We start from the raw sequence: 7,764 nt of genomic DNA, 5'->3' as shown, positions 1-7,764 counted from the left end.
GCGCTCTCAGACCAGTGGGTCTCATCCTTGTTGTGTGTCGCCATCACTAGGGGGGTGAGGGGGGCTTTAAGAAATCCTGGTGTCCAGGCATTGCTGGCTCGGGAAGAAGGCAGAACGTTTCTAGGAGTTGAAGGTTTCTGGAGGCCGGGGGAAGAGTCTTCCTCCATCCGTCCCCGGATCTCTGGGCACGTGGTGCCAGGGTTCCAACTGAGGGTGGCCTCCCCCTCCCCCGATCCTCTCTCCCCTTCCCCGTCCTTCCTTCTGTCCTTGCCTCTTAGTATCAAAAAAAAGATCCATTAGACTTTTATTTGCTTAAAACGTAATGTTCATTTTTCTTTTATTTATAATAGGAAACCTGGAAATTGTTGGAAGAGCACTAGGAGCTGGTTAATGCATGCCTCCGACCCCATCTACTATGAGTCTGATTATTATTTATATTCTGCTGCACATATTTATATATTTGCCACATGTAAATGATAAGAATGTAATTTAATAATGTATATTATGAAATTTGCATTATGTTATAGACTGCTTTTTTCCCACTTAATGAACAACTATGAACATTTTCATTGCTCCAAGGACTCTCCAAAAAGATGACTTCTAATGGCTCATACATTCCATTGTTTAGTTGGAATATCCGGTATTCAATCAACTATTATGCATTTGGATAATTTTTCCCAATTTTTTACTTTTACAAATAAGTCCTTGATGAGCACACTCATGCGTAAATTTTTGTGCGTGTCTCCGTTTTTTTCCCTATGTACGTATTGCTGTGAGTGGCATTTTTTGAAGATTTTGATTATCATATGGAGCTGTTCTATGTCGACATGATATATATGTATATATTCATATAAAATGCCAAAAAATATTGTGTTCTGTAAAATCATGCAGTAAAAATGACATAACTTACAGGAAAAAATATGTTTAAGGCAGATCACTGAAAATTATGCTCTGTTGTAACCACAACACTAACAAAAAATAATCATCTTAATAAAAATGCTATTTAAAAATTAATTGAATTTCTAACAAAGAGAGCAAGAACTGCTCTACTCGTAGAAGCTGCTTGCTGGAGAGGTGTGTGGGGACGGTCTGGAGATGAAGAGCTGAGCGAGGGAGAGGAGGTGGGAGTGTGGACGGTGCCTCCCCAGCAGAGGGCACCCGGTGGTGGCCCAGGGGCACTCTGGTGGGCAGGCAGCTCGGGGCTCCCCTGCTCAGCTGTGAGCCCCACCTTGGGTGCAAACACAGCCCGGGAAGAACTGCATGTGAACCGATGTGACCCTGGGCTCCGTCGACATTTCTGCCATCACACACGCCCTCATTCCCATCACAGAGCAGGACGGACAGACTGCTTTGCAAACCTGCAAGCCAACGCGGGGCCTCGGGGATCCTTCCACTGTCCGTGCATTTGCATCCTTAAGTAGACTCTTCCCAACACAGAAAACTTTGCCAGTTTGATAGATATGGGATCTTGGTTTTCTGTGTGTGTGTGTGTGTGTGTTTATTATCAGGGAAATGGCTATTTTTCATATGTTCCTTAGCCAATTCTGTGTCCTGCGTGAACTCTTGGGGCCTGGGTGTTGCCTATTCTTCCACTAGGGTCTTCATGGTATTCTTTATGTATGGAGGCTCTTATCCTTTCTCTGTCATAATGAGGTCAAATACTCTCTTAGCTTGTCATCTGCTTTCCGGTTTGGTTTAAGATTCTTCTTTTTTAAGATTTTTAAAAATTTATTTGAGAAAGAGAAAGCATGACATGAACAGGGGGCAGAGGGTTCCCCTCTGAGCAGGTTCCCTGCTCAGCAGGGAGCCCGATGTGTGACTCGATCTCAGGACCCCGGGATCATGACCTGAGCTGGAGACAGATGCTTAACTGACAGAGCCACCCAGGCGCCCCTGGTTTAGGATTCTTCCGAGGCACAGAAATTTAAACGTTGTCATCTCATCTGTGTTACTTCCCCCCGTGGCTTCGTGCTTGGAATATCCTCCCCCGCCCCACAGCTGGTCAAACAGTGACATCCTTTTCCAGATCTTTTAAGTTTCTTTTCTTTTCTTTTTTTTTTTACATTTAATTTAAAAAATCAGTCTAGGACTTATTTTAATTTATAATTTATTTTTCCCCATATCCCAAGTTCCCCCAATATTTAAAACATTTTATGTATTCCTACAAACTACCATTACAGGAAATAGAAATTCTATAATAGAAATTACTCTCATTATTATAAACCAGGCTCATTTAAGGGGGACGTGTCCTGTTTCATTGATCTGTTTGCCGATATTTCCCTGGTTTCCTTATACTGTGGGTTTATATACTTAATATACGTAAATATCTCATACACAAACCCTTGTTGTTCTTTTACCCAAAGCTTTCTTAGCCGAAACTTTGTCCTGTTTCTCCTTCTCCTAAGTTTATCTGTTGGGAATTTTCATTAGGATTGTATAAAGCCAAGAGTCGGCAAGCTTTTTCTGTAATGGGTCAAATACTAAATATCCTGGGCTTTGTGGGACACAGGTGCTCTAGATGCCCTCCTCCTCCTCCCTCTTTGCTTTTCCCCCCTCCCTTCCTTCCTCTTCTTCCACAAACGTAACATATAAAAACCAATTCGAGGCCTGTGGAAAAGCAGCCCGTGGGCTGGGTTTGACCTGCAGGCTGCCGTTCGCGGGCACCTGATTTAAACCAACTGTGTGGGTTTCCTGGGGCTGTAACAAAGGACCACACGCGGACCGACTCAACATCGCAGGAGTTTATCGTCCCACGGTTGGAGATGCCGGCGATGCAAAGTTAAGGCGTCCGCAGGACCACGCTCCCTCTCAAGCCCGCAGGGGAGCTCTTTGCGTCTCCCTGGCGTCTGGTGCTGCCGGCCATGGTTGGTGTGCACGGCGGGCGGGCGCAGCTCTCTGGTCTCTGCCCCGGGATCCGGGCTTCTCCCCGTGTCTCTGTCTTCTACAAGGACACCAGTCTTACTGCATGAAGGGCCCACCTAACTCCAGTATACCTCACCTTAACTAATTCCACCTGCAAGTCCCTATTTCCAAACAAGGTCCTGTTCTCAGACAAGGCGGGGCTAGGGCTTCACCATATCGCTTGGGGGCGGGATGCAGTTCAACCCATGACACCAATGAATACATTTGAGAAGGACACAAATTGAAACAAACAGCACAAGAATTCTTTACGCTATTTAACATTTCCACCCAACAGTGTCATATGTATTCTCTGTTAATTAATGTTGTAACATTAAGCCGTTCTTGCAAACCTGGTTAATCTGCATTTACTCGTCAGAGTAATTTTCTATTTGTCCTGCCATTGCTTACATAGCCCATTTATACCCGCATTCCCAAACACGCGCGGTCTTCAGTTTTCTCTCTGTTGACGCAGAGCTCTTTGCTTCCTCCGTAGAAGGTGCAGCTTAGCTTTCCATGTTTGTCAGCACGTGGGAGTGGGAGCACTTGACATAGCGTGGGGGTTAATGAATGTGTGAGTAAAGGGTCCTGTGCCCTTTCTGGGGGAAGATAATGTCTCACCCCTGCATTTTCCCCGTGGCCGATGCCCCGTTCCTCCAGGCATGCAGGGTCAGATCCGAATCCTTAGAACACCGGCCCCAGCGCTCTTGGAATGAATGCCGACCCGCGCCTGGACGCACAGAGGGGGCGCAGGTCCTGGGACCCTGAACTCAGGGAAGGGACAGGGACGGAGCTGACGGGCTCTGATGTGGGCATTTCCCTCAGCGCTGTGTCCACTGCTGCACCTGTCAGGAGTTCACCCGCAGGGCACCGACCCCATGCGTCTACGCACACGCCGTGAGCGAGCGGTGATCCGAGGAAGCGTGTGCGGGAATGTGAGTGTGTCATCCGCGGCCAGCTGGTGGTGCCTCCAGCAATCGCTGAGGCAGCAACGTGGGGCCGCCCCCTCGGCCTTCCCCAAACCCGCCATCGGGCGGCCACCTTGCCGGCCGGGCCTGGCGCACCGAGCGCTTGTGGTCTCCACGCCCCGCCGCGGGGCACCGGGCACCTCGCCGTCCCTGGTGCCCCCGGCGACGCTGTGCGGACCCTCCGTCAGCGCAGCAGGCTCGGCCCCTCTTTGGAGCTGCCGTAATTCCATATGTTCCCCCATATGCCTGAACCTTTCTGCAATTCTTCCATCTGTTTCTGGGAAATGTGAAGGAATTTAATGATCTTTTCTGGGTTTATTAAACCGACAGCTGTTGTCATTAATAGAGGACATTCTTTACTGCGGCGCGCAAACGCTAGTCGGAGCTCCAGCCCGATACCCGCGCTCCCGCTAAGGACTCGCGCGCTGGTCTCCAGCCCGGGGTGGCGGGCGCGGGCGGCTCCGTGGGCGGCTCTGAAGAACGTCCACCTTCAGAGCGTGAACGTCTTCACTTCTGTTTTGTTCTCCAGGCACCTTTTGAAGCAAAATGTATAAGTGGCAAAAAAACAAAACAAAACAAAAACACACACACACACACACACACAAACAACCCAAAATCCGATCCGCCAGCCGCTGGTTTTCTTTCAAAATGAAGGAGCTTGAGTGCTAAGAAGGAAAGATTACACTTTACCGTGTGTTTCAAATTACAGCTCATTTTCGGGCAGGATGTTAGAGGCAGAGAGAAACTGGCTTTTATCGTTTGAATTGGGGGTTGTCTGCACGGTCACACACTGGGACGCTGGAGGCCGGGCTGTGCACACACGAGGAGCAACAGGGGGAGACACCTGACCTGACCTCCACCTGCCCCTCGGGCAAAGCTGGTTCCCCCACCGATCTCTGGGTCCAGTTGGCCTGGGAAGCCCGGGAGCGGAAGGTTGGGGGATTTCTTGTTCTCAGCAGAGAAGACTCTGAGATGCAGCAGGTGGTCGGTGCCGTGGGCAGGGGATGAGGAATCCGGGCGCAGCAGGGCTGGGGAGAGCCGGTGGCTGCCTGCACGTTGGCAGAGCTGGGCAGAGAGAACCACAGTCACGCCCTGTTCCTGAGAAGCTGGGGGCCAAATGGCCAGTGATTGGAGCAGGAACCAAGGAGGCCACCTGTCCAGACGTGGTCCAGGCCCCAGGGACTCCTCCCCACACCTGTCATCCACACCCAGCGAGAGCCCCTGCTGTGATGGGGGGGGGCGGTGCCTGGCGGTTTGCTCTGGGTCCTGGGTCAGGCCAATGGGGAAACCTGGGGTCCGGGAGGGGGCACCTGCTGGGTTGGTTGGGAGAGTGAGCCTGCTCCAGGGCCCGTTGCCTTAGGGAGTGGGCAGCCAAAAGGCACAGCACAAACCGAGCGTGCCCAGTGGTCAGGGATCGGGGAAGCAGAAGGGGGGGAGGGGGGAGCTCCCACCCAGGGTCCCTTGTTCTTCTCCTGTGACAGTATTCAAAAACAGGAACTGAGTATGCGCCCCCCATTTGGCTAGGCCTGTGGAAGATCGAGGAGCCCAGCCCCTGCCCTCAAGGCACTTACGGTCTGGTGGGGGGAACAGACACTCAAACCACATGGGCGTGGAGGAGGGGCACAAGTGCGCTTGTGTTGGCGCAGGTCAGGGAAGGCTTCCTGGAGGAGGCAGCGTCTCAGCCTGGTGAGAGGACAAGCAAGGCTCAGCCCGTCTGCAGCGCGGGGAGGGGGGGGGGGCGTTCCCAGCAGGAAGGGGAGGAGCACGAGGACCCTCAGCGCAGCAAGCCAGAGGTGGGCTGGGGTGCTGGGTGTGGGCGGGAGAAGCCAGACGGAGGCCGAAGGGGGAGGTGTGTGTGGGGAGTTCGGTCCTGGCTACACCTTATGATGCCTGAGCCGTCCCTGACCTTGCGGGCTGCAGGTTACGGCTGTGTTGGGAACTGTGCGTTTCCTATTGGCTTTCACTCTGCTCTTCACGCCAGTTAGAATATGAAATCTGGCAACATGTGGGATTGGGGTGTTTGCTTATGACTGGGCCACTGCTGAGAGCTTTCTTCCCTCGCGCGGTGCCTCGGTATCTTCTTCTTGTGGGAGAGGAAGAAGGAAAAGCCCATCTCCTGCAAGGTCATGCTTGTGGCCGTCACGCGCTCTCCAGGATCCGTCATTTGGGGGCAGCTTCTCTGCACGAGGGTCCGTCCTGCGATATCACACAGCTCCTTCTCTCCCAGAATGGGGGACCCACCGTGATGGCCGTGTCTCCCCCTCCGGCTTCCAGCTCCTGCGGCTTTGTCCCATTCATTTGTACCGGGTGGAGGCTGGGTGTGTTTCGGGTGGGCTTGGGGAGCCCACTGCACGTCCCTCTGCAGGCTCTGAGCTGCCCGTGGGCCACTGGTGACCCCGAAAAAAAATCACACAGATTGCGCATGAAGAAGTCACCGGCAGTTGGAGGGCTCGGAGGCCGCGATCTTGGCAGAAATATCTAACGCCAAATAAGATAGTTCTCAAACCCAAATAACGCTGGAATCTCTTTTTAAAATAAAAATATTTCCAAATAACTCTGCCCCACTTCTGTTGCCTCAAGTAATTCCCATTATAATGTCACTTGAATATGTACCAACGCGAAAGCTGGAGTAAAATTCTGTTTATGGCTCTCATTTCACTCTAAAAGCAAAACAAGTAGACAGATTACGGAATGGCGAACTATGAAATCAATAAAATTCAAATTAACAGCATTAATTTAATGGGATGCCGTTTTACCAGATCTAAATCACTGCCCTCCCCGTGAGCGTGGGCTCCACCCACGGGAAGCTAGCTCCCCGGGGCCCCGCGCCTACCTGCAGAGCGCGCCTCTCTGTCCTGTTCTTAGCCCGCCAGGTGGCGAAAATAAAATCCAATGTGGTCCCTGAAAGCTGGAATGCTGTATTTTTTTTATTTTTTAAGATTTTTTTTATTTGGCAGAGAGAGAGAGAGAGAGAATGAGCAGGGGGAGGAGTGGAGGGAGAAGCAGGCTCTCTGCGGAGCAGGGAGCCCCACGCGGCACTCGATCCCAGACCCCAGGATCATGACCTGAGCCGAAGGCAGACGCTTCACCGACTGAGCCACCCAGGTGCTCCAAGCTTTTTTTTTTTTAGGATTTTATTTTTAAGTAATCTCTACGCCCAACGTGGGGCTCGAACTCACAACCCTGAGATCCAGAGTCGCATGCTCTCCTGAGCGAGCCAGCCAGGTGGCCCCTAGAAAGCTGTATTTTTAAGCCTCGCCCCGAACACACACGCACGCACGCACACACACACACACGTGCGTGCACACACGTGCACATGTGAGCCCTCCTTGTGCAACTCTCCCAACTTCCCTTCTGTTTGAAATCGTCATAAAAAAATGTTAGAACACATGAAGACAGGAAGGAGATAAACCTGGACATAGACTGATTCTGCATTCCGGTGGGAGGGGAAGGCAGCTGGAAGGGTGCTGGGTGGCGCTGGTGGGGCTTTGGAGGGGGAGACGCGGGGGCAGGCTGGGGAGGGCTGGCTGGGGGCACGTGCAATTTCAAGTCGCTTGTCAGGGACACCTGGGATGGCGAGGGAGCTGGCCGCGTGGGCCCCTGGCATTCCAGCAGAGGGGAGAGCACCTGCAGGGGCCCCCGGGGCAGGCGTGCAGCCCGCGAGACCCAACAAGGGGGCCCCGCTGAGACGAGAGCTTTGAACTCAAGACGGAAACCGTCAGACTTACGTTTGAAGATCACACTCCGGCTGCTCTGTGGAAGGCGGAGTGAAGGCGGCTGACAGCAGAAGCCGGGGGGACCCCGAGGCCGTGGCAAAGGGCCAGGGGCCAGGTGACTGGGACCCGCCCAGGGTAGGAGCCAGGGAGATGCTGAGAGGTGGTGGATTCTTCCCACGTTT

The sequence above is a fragment of the Leptonychotes weddellii genome, chromosome 15 (genome assembly GCF_054177405.1).
Source record: "Leptonychotes weddellii isolate Sample4059 chromosome 15, ASM5417740v2, whole genome shotgun sequence".
Lineage (NCBI taxonomy): Eukaryota > Metazoa > Chordata > Mammalia > Carnivora > Phocidae > Leptonychotes > Leptonychotes weddellii.
The sequence above is the reverse complement of the archived record's forward strand: the minus strand, read 5'-3'. Positions refer to the sequence as shown.